Source organism: Chroicocephalus ridibundus, chromosome 2 (genome assembly GCF_963924245.1).
Source record: "Chroicocephalus ridibundus chromosome 2, bChrRid1.1, whole genome shotgun sequence".
In the NCBI taxonomy this organism is placed as follows: Eukaryota; Metazoa; Chordata; class Aves; order Charadriiformes; family Laridae; genus Chroicocephalus; species Chroicocephalus ridibundus.
The window spans coordinates 30,754,935-30,767,572 of record NC_086285.1 but is presented as its reverse complement, the minus strand read 5'-3'; the positions used below and the strand labels follow the sequence as shown (position 1 = coordinate 30,767,572).

Genomic DNA, 12,638 nt, shown 5'->3' with positions numbered 1-12,638 from the left:
AAGCAGTGGTTGTGTCCTTATAATAGTAGGACTTCCTTCAAGAGACCACATATGGCAAGCACAGAGGACCACAGATATAAGTTGAAGTGGATGCTCATAATTTCATTTCCTCTTTCAGTTTCTTAAAGCGTGAAGTGGTGGAATGGTCCTATTAACCTCGTTGATCTGAATGAAATTTTCACTGCTTGTTGCACAGAGCTTTTAATGGCAAAGCTGGCGGGCCTTAGGCAAAATAAATTTACCTGAGAAGGTAAATCCCTGTGTGGCTTAAAAAAATAAAAAATTAGCTAGTTCTGCCCTGAAAACATTTTATTGCTTTAGTTATGTAAGTGCCATTCTCAGTTTCCAGCAGCCACTTTGCGCACGTCCTTCTCCTGGGATATATGACTCAGGCTCTTCTTTTTCCCCTTTTCCCTCCAGGTGTTCTCTACGCTTTCCTCCCATCCCAAAGCTTTCCACGTTTCTGACTCTTGACAGCTGGAAATATTTATTTCTCCGATCTTCACGGTATTGCTGGAGTTAGTGGTAGATATGAAATATTGTGATATCTCTCTTAAAACCTGTTTCAAATATCAGTTCTTCCAAAGCAAGACTTTATGGCATGGCAGAACTTTCTTCAATGAGCAATTTATATTCCAGTACTTTCAAGTGTTCAATTTTCAGGGGATACAGAGAAAAATGGATTTGGAAAGGAATGTCCAGTGTCTGCTTCCATTCAAGTATATTGTTTATAATCTATTTCTAGTAGATCAAATGCACAGTTTACAATTCAATTGATGTTCTAGAAAAAAAAAAATAATTCAGCAGAAGCCTTTTCAAAGGTGTGAATCCGTTAGGAAAACTAACAGGTGGAAGGTCTTGCAGTTTGGATGTTTCAGATATGACACAAGACAATTTTGTTTCTGAAGGAAAACCCAAGGTATCCTTAAATAGATGGAAAATTAAATATTCTTTTGTGTTTCTTCTGCTTTGGGATATGTGGCTGAAGTACCAAGGGAATGCCTTCGAACTGCTGTGTTTCTTATTCTTGTAAAGAATAGTTCTTTAATTAAAAAAAATTAACAGATTTTTGACTTTGTGTTGGGAATGACATTTCAAATGGAGGAAGTATAAAAATACATTTATTCAACATGATCATTTTTGTATTAAACGTTTCAGTGTAATCGGTGGCATAGTTGCGTGTGCTGTCTGTGTCCGTACACTGCTAGAAAAATTAGTGCTTTTTACACAGACTGTGAACAGGAATGCCAACTGGGGTCTGCTGTGCTGGTGATTTCTTGGGTAGATTTCTGCCCACTGAAATAACTAATTACTGTCACGTAAAGCATAAAATATGTAAAATAGTAACAGCTCAGTCAATTTATCACAGCTTTGCTGAACTGAGGTGAAAGCTTCCTTATCCCACTCCAATTTGTCGAATTGTTGACTATGAACGCGTATTTCCTCTTGTCAAGTCCCTTAGGGAAAAGTTTTTCCCTTGTATTTTTTGCATCATTACAAAACCTGTGACAGGTTTCACAAGTTCTTAACAGACTTAAGATGATATTTTTTTGCTTCTTTCCTTAAAGACTGTCTCCCGGAACACTTGAGCCAATTTATTTACAGTTCTTGCCCTCAATTTGCTCTAAAGGGCCTGAAAAAACCACACAAACCAAATTCCAAACACACCTTGCAAGGCTGCCAGATTTCTTTAGAATGTGATGGTGATTCTGCAATATAGCAGAATATTATGTTTCAGGTATACCTGCCTGCTTGTTCCTGGTGTGAAATGGGCGTTCTTCAAAACAAGAATGTTTGTATCCAGGAGATGTTTAAGATTATATGCCTTATATGTATTTTTTGGTAAGTTATATGTATACATATGCTGGGAGAAGGAGGACATAATTTATGTAATGGAGAAATGGAGAATAAGTTAAAATACAGATAGTACTAATGAGAATACTGGTAAAAAATTCAAACAGTTTAAGGTGAATACAATGGCTAGAAATTCTAGTTTTCTCTTTTGTGCAGAAGGCGGAAAAACCAGAGCTTGTGTGAACAAAAGGGAAAACAGCTTCCACCTAGGCTACCCTTTTTGCCAGCTCCTTCCCTTCCTCATTCCGAGCTGCCGTCCCTGAAAGCTCCACTTCACAACCAATCTCAGCACTAGCCGTGTGGTTGTACACAGGCCACGTGCATAAAAATATGTACTGCCTTTCAAGTAGGGCCAAGAAACTGCATCTCGGGCAAACATTGTTACTGATAGTAGAAAAACCTATTATTCAGTATTAAAAATGGTGTTGTGTAAGGCCTGGGAAAACTCAGTCTGTTTGTGGGTGCTGCTGAGACCCTTAAAGTTACTGTATGACCAACTTGCATGGCCAAATGGGATACAAATGACTTTGACCTGAATCTTTGCTCTTTCTGATAGAAATAGGAACTTAGGAGGAAATTTTAGTTTGGCCATGCTGTTTTGTGTAGGTTTCATCATGAGTACCTGAGTCATTTTAGCTTTCCATTTTTAGTCCTCTGGGAGGTAGGACCCCCCACCCCCCATAACGGTTTTACTTTATAATATTAAATTCAATGAGATTTATTAAAAAGGAATAGAAAAGAGTAGTGAATTTGTGAAGTTAGTGATATTTCTGAGAGATCTGAAGAAAAGAAGACTAAGGTGGAGGATCTAATGGCCATCTTCAACTACCGATGGAGCGCTTACAGGAAAGGCAGAACCACACTCTTCTCAGATGCCCAGAGAAAGGATAATTCCAAATGCTGAGAGTAAGTTAAAAAAAAAAAAAGGCACTTTTGATATTGTGTACATTGCTTTTCTTAAATCTAATAAAAATAACATTAATTCTCCTAAAATATTTTTTTAATAATGAAAATTAAACTGGTTAGCATGGTAAGCATTTAGTTTACATATCACAAGATTAACATCTGTGTATTTTTTTAAGAACTATTGTAAACACCATGTTTTGGACTGTTGTCCCTTTTATGTGTCCCTTTTATACTATGATTTGATTTATAGAGCAGGTTTCTGCAAAATTCTGAATGTCGCTGTAGATTGATCACACCGTTGCAGGACATGCAATCAAGCTCACAATTACTCGGTCATAGATATTGGTGCTAAGCTTATATTTAGACAAGCATTTGACATATCAATCAATGTGATACCAAGAAAGATTGATTAAAGTTGATTATGCCATAATTCATTTTTGCTATGCGGAAAAAAAAAATAGGGGATACTAATGAAAAAAGGTATTCTTTTCACATGGAATATTTAGATTCCATAGAATGTCTAAAGTTCTTTTAGAAGAAGTGAATAAAAGTGGCATTGATTCACTGCTTTCCTCAAAGTGTGCGAAAATAAATGGAACTTGAAAAAAATATATAAATTGCTGCAGTAGTTGCTGCAAGGAAAGAGAAATCTACTGGAGATACCAGGACAAACATATCAACTTACAACTTTGCCTGTTTATTTCAGAAGATTTGGGTACTCGTGGTTTGCCTGGCTTTGCTTCTTATCTATGTCTGAAGGATATCTGTGTGAAAAGTCTTGTTTCTTTTTCAGGTTTGAAGTTTCTGACATCCAGGAAGGAAACCCCAACACTTTCATTATTAAAAAGGGAAATGTAACAGCACTTGGGAACACTCTTTCATAATATGAAGTGAATATTCATCTTCCTAAGAAAGACTTCTCCTTAAGAAAATGTATGAGATGCTGTCATTGGCTGTTTAATAATTCCAGAAGTTGAGTGATTTACGCCAGAACTGGAGAGCGCTGTGTTTGCCTGCCATCTGTCCCAGCTAATCTCTGAATTCCATCTACGAACGTGGATGACTTACAACTTCCCTGATTAATGGCATCTATCACTTTCTTCGTAACACAGAGCAATTAATCTTGCCCCGTCCCAGGGGTCCGCCGCAGTAATAGGTTCGGGGGGAGAAGCAGCCGGCAAAGTCCTTTTGGAAATAACACCCTTTTCGTCCTTTTTTTTTTCTTTTTCCCTCTTTTTTTTTTCTCCCCCCTCCCCCTTCCTCCCCCGTTTCTTCTCTTTTTCCTTCTTTTTTCCTTCTTTTTTTTCTTCTTTTCTTTTTTCTTCTTTTTTTTTTTTTCTTTTTTCTTTCTTCCTCCCCTGCCCCCCGTCCCTCGCTGTTTCAGACGGAGCATCAGCGCCAGGAGCTCCCTGACCCCGCTCTGGCCGTGAGCCCAGGCGCGGTGTCTCCGCGCTGCCCGCCCGCCCGTCCGTCCGTCCTTCCGCGGGGCTGGGGCCGCGCTGCCCAGCGGGCTAAGCTCGGATCCGATGGAGGGGGCGGGCAGGTGCCCGCTCGGGCCGGGCCGGGATGAAGAAGAGGAGGAGGAGGAGGAGGAGGAGGAGGCGGCGGCGAGGGCGGCCGCAGCTGCATTGCGGATGGAGCCGCTGGCTCTCGGGGAGGGGCGGCCGCGTGATGCCGGCGGGGGGCGGGTGAATGCCCGCGGAAGGGAGCGTGGGCGGTGCGGGGCACCGGGCGGGCGGAGGGGGGCGCGGAACCTCCGCCCCGACCCGCCGCAGGAGGGAGGTGCCGCCGCGTCCCGGCGCGGGGAGCGGAGCGGAGCGGCCGCGGTGAGTGCGGGCGGGCGGGTGGGCGCGGCGCTCCCGGGGGGCGCCCCCCCACTGCCGAGGTTCGCCCCGCCGGCGAGGTGCGCGGAGTTACCGCGGGGAGGAGCGGGGAAGGCGCGCAGCAGCCCCGCGGCGCTGGGGTGGGAAGTTGCGGGGCGGCTGCGGCGGGGCCGGGGTATCACCTGCGCCGTCCCCGCTCCGCGCTCGGCCTCCCCCCGCCGCTCGGCCCCGTTAAACCGGGACTTCGCCCGCCGTGGCCCGGCAGGAGCGCGGGTCCCCGGGCTGCCCCGGCTCGGGGGTGAAGGAGCCGGGAGTTGGCTTGTTCTGGAAGTCGGTGCGAAGTGTCAGCGCCGTGGAGTCGCAAAGGCGGCGGGGCGTCCGGCTGGGGCAAACTGCTGGGGAATTTTGGAGCTGTTTTGGCAGAGTTTAACAATCTTGGAAGCTTAGCTGTGGTTACGCTCTCGGGGAGGCAAACAAACCCGCGGGACGCGAAGCGGTGCCTATAAAAAGCACAGAATACGCTGGGTGCGAAGATGCCGTCAAGAGCGGGTTTGCCGGGCTTCCCCTAACCGAGCCGTGGGGTCAGGAGTGAAACTGTCCAGCTGCTTTGGAAAAGCAATTGATTGCTGTCTCTGAAAGGCACTAGACAAAAAAAAAAATAATAAATCTCATTTGTCAGATCACTTTGTGCGCGTTGCAGGAGTTGGGTTGTAGTTGGTCCCTTTATATAGTAGCGGAATCACAGCTCTGTGCGTTGTGCCTGAAAGTTAACAGTCCTGTTACTAACGGGGTTATAGGGTGTTCTGCGACAGGACTGGTGAAACTGGTGCTGAAAAAGAGTAGCAAAGAGGCACAGGAAAAGACAGCAAAGACTGGATGGGGACAGGCTCGTATCCCATATGCTGAGAATTCTCCTAGAACACTCTTAAACAAAAAGAAAGTAAAGAAAAAAGTATAATTAAAAAAAACAAAACACCGTTCTAGTAAAAGCAGTTGGCATAAAGTTAAATTCAAGGTGATGGTGTTTCCTTTTATTTGGCTTAAGTGAAATGTAAATCTGTGGTATTATGGAAACTGAAAAAAATAGTTCTGCGTTACGGATGCGTGTTTGTGTGTAGTATGCACTAGTTAATGTGTAACACTAAGGTTGGGTTGCTTAAATCTGAATTAAAATTTTGATATGGCTATATTTAGCAATTTATGCATCAGCACTAAGTTTGATGGAGCTGCACTGATGAAAGTTGTTTTAACAGGCTCCTGTGCTCTGTTAAAATATCTACTTTTTTAAAAAAAATCAGCTTATCATTTAGTTTTAACGTTTGTAGGATAACATAGTAAAATTATTTGCCACTTCTGTATAGGTTACAGGACCTATCCTGTCATTTCCTAATTTAAGTCTTCTTTTCCAAAGATCCTATTGAGAAAGCCTTTTTTTTTTTCTTTTTTTTTTCCTTTTTTTTTTTCTTTTTTTCTGACAGATCTTTTGGAGGGCACCTGGAACACAGCAGGGAATAAATGTTATCAAAGTTGCTTGGGAACAGCATACTGTGCTTAGGGAGCAGGTGATTTTGTTCTTAAGGCACACGTTGTCCACGACGTGTTACTGTTTTGGCTGCACTATTGGCTTTATTTTGGAATGACTTAGTTTTTATTAAAGCCATCAGTATATTATTAGATAATAATTTCAGTCTATTTTTTAATCAAGATTCACACGACTGGTTGATTTTGGTAGATCTGTTGTGACTTGAGATTTAGCAGGACAGTGGTGACGTTTCTTTTCCTTACCTGAGGTTATCAGAAGTTTCCCCGGGTTTATGGCACTGCTGGAGGAATGCATGTTTTCTGGTGAGATGGAACTTGCTCTACTTTGCCCAGATTTTTTGCCCTTGGATCGGATGGAGGCTCAGTATTGTCAATGACTTGTCTTTGTCAACTAAGGATTTTAGGGCATCTTTAGCAACTCTCACTTTATTCCTGGTGCTTTATAATTCATTTTAGTGGCCAGTACAACATACCAGAAATTCCAGCTGCGGTTAGGCACTTGGATCCACATTTATCTTCCCACATAGAGCATTTTATGACAAGAGGGAGTAGGGGGAAGCTGACAAAGTGATAATATTCTGACATAGTAATTCTACAGGCTATATATCATGTCAGTGTACCGTATATTACAGGAGTGGTACGTAGTGTATTTGTCACGGCTGGCCATAAGAGAGGGGGGAGGGAGCTAGGGTTGCCTCAGTTAGGCCTTCCTTTAAATCCACAGGGGAGCAACAAAGTTCTTATCGGGATCCTATTGAAACATTAATGTGGTCAGAGGAGGCAGGGATAATTTTAACTATTACCTTGCACTTGATACTAAAAATCTTATTGAATTAATGAATTCCACTGCAGTAGCCAAACCCCAGGCTTTCCTCAGTAGTTCCTTTGGCAATGATTCGGTCAACATAAGCTGGGAGAAATTCCTTATCACTTCTCTTTCCCTGACTGCTTAAATTCTAAAGTTGCAAGTCACTGCTTTATCCCCATTAATCAATAGTTAATCAATGTATACAAAAAGTATTCAGAACGTAACCAGGAGGAAAAAGCATTTTACTTTTTATCTTAACAGCTGCAAAACTGTATAAATTAATTTTTATCCATAGCACAGTCTGCCAGCTCCATTTCATTAGAGTGAAAAGACAGTATCTAGGAGATATAAGGGATATCTTGGGACTTGTTTCTTTCATAACGTGATAAAGAATTCTTGCTGCTTCACTTATTTTCTCATGTGCTTGCAACTTGTACCTGACAGGGTTTGAAACCAGGATTAAATTCATGGTGAAGGAGATGCAGGAAAAGATGAGCTAGAATGCAAATATGCACATACATTACAGCCATCGGTCTGCTATTCTGGATTGTTCTGGTGTAAAAGTTACCCTTTCTTCCAGAAATAAAACTAGTCATGAGCTAAATACATTCAATATCTTCTTTGAGCTGTTAGTTTTACTTCTTATAAGCATAGAGTGCTTACAAGTGTCAGAAGTGTGCCCTCTCCTCAAACTACCACATGCAAGGGAGATACCTGAATAGTACAAGAAGCGGTTCTCAAATTTATTTCAATTTGCAGACCACTAACAATTTTCTAGTGGAAATCAATTTTTCCACTTAGATCTTACTGTCAGTAGGACTGTTTTTCTTAGTTAGGTATATTAAGTCTCTTGGAGGTCATTTGGGTTCTACAGGTTGAAACTTACTGTTATAAAATTTGAGAATCTGCTTTAACTTTCAGATGGTTGACTGGTGGTGTGTGAATGTATAGCAGCTTTCTTGAAGTTTATGAATGAAAAGCAGTCTCTCTTTCCCCAGTTGTCCTTTTCTCCTCTGCTGTACATTTGGCAAAAAGGTCGATGTCACAAGTTGATGAAGTTAAGGCCTTGGAATGTTGTTGTAATTAATTACTCCTCACATTCATGACATATCTAAGATTTGTTCTGTAATAGAAACTTAGGGGGTGATTTGGAAATAAAGGAGGTATTCACCTGGACTACTGATGTAATGCAAGAATGGAAAAAGCAAAATATAACCTTATGATGCCTGAGGAGGGACGGCTTTGAAAGATCTGGAAAAATATTAATGTCATCTCGCAACAACTTACGATGAGATGAAATGTTCTGATCACTCATGTTCAAGAAGAAATAACTGAAACTGGACCAGGTGTTGAGAAGAGCGAACAGGATGGTCTGAATATATAGTGAGCCTGCCCTGTCACAGAGAGAAGGGAGATCCTGGCTTGTTTGTCCAAGTGAAATCCTAAGTAGGATATGGACTCCACGTGCAAATTCAGGAGGGGATCAACTCAAGGGAAGCAGAATCTTGTGATAAAGCACATTGCTGGCACAAGAACAGCTGAGTATCTGCTACCACTGAATAAAATTTTCTTGCGGAAATTTGGAGAACATTCCCCTTTTAGAGGCAAGTGGGTTCTGAAGCACCCAGCGACAGCAGAGAGGGGTGGGGAAATACTGTGGAATTTTTGAGATGGAGTTTGTTTATTTTCCAGACGAATTATATGCGTAGCAGCGGTATGGGCCCAGGGAAAGAGTTGCATTTAACTTCTGTCAAAGCTTTAAATGTCATGCTACGTAACGTGCCAATCCAGTTCCCCTTCAATCTGTTCAAAACAGAGCTTTGGAAACCCTTCATTCTTTTTTGGCTCTTGCCAGTGTTTAACCCCTCTCAAGTGACTTCTCCTCTTCTACGTCAGGTTTAAGCTGCTTGTCTGCGCCTTAGCAGGCTAAAGCCGCATTGTGTGCAGCCTGTCTCTCTATTCTTGTTTCTTTGGCCTTTCCTTCAGCAGCCCTCTAGGCTGCCTGAAGCAGCAGATTAATCTCTCCTTCTCTCTCGTTCCTCCACCCGTGTTTAGGTCTGGCTCCCTCTCCGTATCGACCTGACACACTCTTATAAATTCCTCCTGAAAATGCATAATATTCAAAATGGTTTCCACGCATACCCCTTTCATAAAAGGAATATGAATAAATGGGCAATGTAGATGCTTGTAGACATTCTTTCACCCTAAAGTATCAAGAGCAGCAAGGAAAGTGTCCACAGAAGTCTGTGGAGCTGAAACTCTGATGACGACAGAGAATTTTAGAAGAATAGGAAAGACAAGTTTAGAAGAGCTTTTAATCTGGGGGATCTCACTCTTTTTCTCTCTTTCTCTTTTTGTGCACTGCATAAGAAAATGTCATTTTGCTTTTGTGTGGGATGGCAGCATCTTTAGCGGAATTACTTGCATTTCGGATAATAGCACAGGCTTCTATTTAGTTTCAGTTGTTCCTTAGACAGGTCTTTCGTATTAATCCATTAGCAGCCATTGTAAAGGATGTGCAGTACTCTTTCTGGTTAAAGTCAGAATGACAAAGTTTGGGAAATTGTCACTTGGCAGATACTTAAGTAACCCATATACTTTGGGACTACTTCTTCGTCCATTTGGGTAGAAACAAGTTTTTTTGTTAAATAAAATACAATTTTATTTAGTAGAAAGGTACTTTAAATGGGTAATTTTGAATGTCATAGATTCCAAAAGGAGCAGGATAAGTGATACTAGCCCGCCTCTCTCCCCTGGCATTAGAAGATCATTGAATCATAGAATTGCCTAGGTTGGAAGGGACCTTTCAGATCATCTAGTCCAACTATCAGGCACCACTGATCTATATCTCTAAGCATCTTTTAAATACCTCCAGGGATGGTGACTCAACCACTTCCCTGGGCAGCCTCTTACAATGCTTGACAACCCTTTCAGTGTAAAGATTTTTCCTGCTATCCAATCTAAACCTCCCCTGGCACAACTTGAGGCCATTTCCTCTTATCCTATCACCTGTTACTTGGGAGAAGAGACTGACCCCCAGCTCTCTACAACCCCCTTTCAGGTAGCTGTAGAGAGTGATAAGGTCTCCCCTCAGACTCCTTTTCTCCAGGCTGAATAACCCCAGCTTCCTCAGCTGCTCCTCATAAGACTTGTTCTCCAGACCCCTCACCAGCTTCATTGCCCTTCTCTGGACGCGCTCCAGCACCTCAATGTCTTTTTTGTGGTGAGAGGCCCAAAACTGAACACACTACTCGAATTGGAGCCTCACCAGTGCCAAGTACAGGGGATTAATAGTGGTTGTAGTGGTATGGAAGTGTAAATCCAAAAGACATCAGACAGTTGAGTTTGGAGCATGGACATCTTCACTCTGGCCAGTGTGGAAAGTGCTGAGAGACATGTTCAAGCCATTGTTGGTAAACTTACATGATTTTTTTGAAATACCTCACTATGTTTATGAAATTATTTGCCTTTTCTCTGGCTTTTTATGTCCTTACCCTTGATTACCACCCATTTTATCTGTTGTCTTTCTATTTTTTTTAGCAACTTCTCCTCCTGTTTGATTACTAATCACTTTAGTCTGCCAACTCCTATCTCTTTTAGTATTGACATCCCCAGAGCTAAGGCAATTAAATTTTTAAGCAAATGCTGTTGATGTGTCAAACTTATAAGTATATGAGGTCTATCCGTATTGTATTTAAGCGTCTGTGGGTAATTTACAAAAAATGAGTATTATGAATGGTATTATATTGTTTTTTATTATGTTAAGGTTCTGGATAGTAATTTCCTGGAGTGTTTAATATCAATTTTGCTTAACGAAATTTCAGCTATGTTGTAAAATTATTTAATTTAGAATAAATTGCCTGAGGGAGAGAATAAACACATGATTATTGCCTCAAATAATTTACAATATAGGGTCTTTACTATGCTACTATGCAAAGAGTAGGTTGTGTTATCTGTCTGAAATGCAAATAGTTCTATTGAAATCTGTAATGTCATAGAGAGGCAAAATTACATTCTGTTTAAAAAAAAAAAAGAAAAAAGGAAATGAATGTGTTAAATGAACTTGCTATTTTTAATTTTAAAATCTATGAATTCTGTCATGTATTTACCGATATCTCTCTTTTCTTTGTGTTTTTTGCTAAGCTTAAGACTTGTTTGTGTTTGTTTGTTTAAGGAAAGAGAACGTAAATGATGAGGAGCCCTACCCCAGATCAGTCAGTAACAATTTGGCTATAATTTTATCACCTACTTTAATGTAGGTATAGGGTTTATAGTCCGAATTTGAAATTAGCCAATATCACAAAAAAGCTCATCAGAAATATATATTTTTCAAAAATAATCTTTATATAAATATGCTTCTGGGTGCTGTGATTCTTCTCTTAAAAATGTGCTGGTCAAAGTCCTTTGATTGAAAAAGCTTCTATCTCTTTGCTTTCATGAGGACTTGAAGTCTAAATGTAATATTTTAGACTTCCCCCAGTCTTTAAGAGTTCAGTTCTGTCACTGAAGGGAAGTTATATTCTCCCATTGACTTTAACGTGTGTAAAATTAGATTCTAATAGTCTAGTAACTGTAGAAAATGGGGGTGTTCCTCCAGTTAGATACATAGAAAAAGATTAATCTTAAAATAATAGAGGATAGGTCAAGACATTTTGAGAAATCCACTACAGTGACTATGAGATTATGTGAATTATCAGTTGCATGTAAATCTTCCTAAGGATGATGGATAGATATCCCAGATAGAAATGGTTGTAACAATACACCTTTTGTGGTCTCTGAAATTAATTTAATAAATGTTTTGGAGGTTGACTAATATACATATAATGACTTTTTTGTTTAGGTCAATGTAAAGTCTAATATATCTTGGAGATTAGTATTGATCAGAGTAAAGCCAAAATCAATCTTGGATTTTGAGGGTCGTTACACTTGGAAATAGGATGCAATACAGAAGATACTGCAAATGTTATGTTGCGGAAGGCTTTTACAGTAATTATGGAAAAATAAACTTTTACTTAGTAGTAGCAGTATCTAAAAAAACCTAATAAAAGGACAACCTGGTAAGGTTTAGTTAATTAAATAAGTAATAAGTTAAACCACTTTACATCTTTCCTTAGTTTGATGATGATATCCAACCTTCTTGAAGTCGATATTGAAGTTCCCTTTTGCTTCAGTGGGAGAGGAATTTTGTCCTCCCTGTTTGAATTCATGAGCTGGTGTTGAGGAAAAGGTTAACCTATGTTCGTTTAGAAATATATTTCTTTTAAATGGTAAGTAGTTTCCTGTCTTGACTCTCTTCCTTAGCTTTTCTGGTTAAATTCAATTTGTGCCGTTGGAGAAGTACATGTATAGAGAAGTGAAAGAGGTAAATTACAATACAATGTACCCTTCAAATATTGCACAGCAAGCATAATCGATTTCACTGAAGGTGAACTAGTGCTACTTACTAAATAAGAAACGTTTGAACAGAACATTTTCTTTTTAATGGATTTTGTTTGTTTGTTTTGCCTGTTATAAAGTCTCTGGCCTGGGCACTTAATTTAAAAATAACCTGGTGGAAATTTTTAAGATCTTGGCTGAGAGTTTTTGACAGAATTAAGTCTTTCTAAAATCTGACTTGACTGAAACGTCTATTCTGTATAAAGTGAAATTATGCGATCGTTATTTTATCCAAGATTCCTCTGTAAAGGATATCTTGCTTCCCCTTC

At 40.4% G+C, this 12,638-nt stretch overlaps 1 protein-coding gene across 1 annotated transcript in view; it reads left to right on the top strand.

The window, feature by feature from the left end:
- The first annotated feature begins 4,453 nt into the window (after positions 1–4,453).
- THSD7A (thrombospondin type 1 domain containing 7A) overlaps positions 4,454–12,638 on the top strand; it is a 295,731-nt gene continuing 287,546 nt past the window's right edge. The window contains exon 1 of the mRNA XM_063324919.1: positions 4,454–4,586. The gene's annotated coding sequence lies outside the window, so the exon portion shown is untranslated. The remainder of the gene's footprint in view (positions 4,587–12,638) is intronic.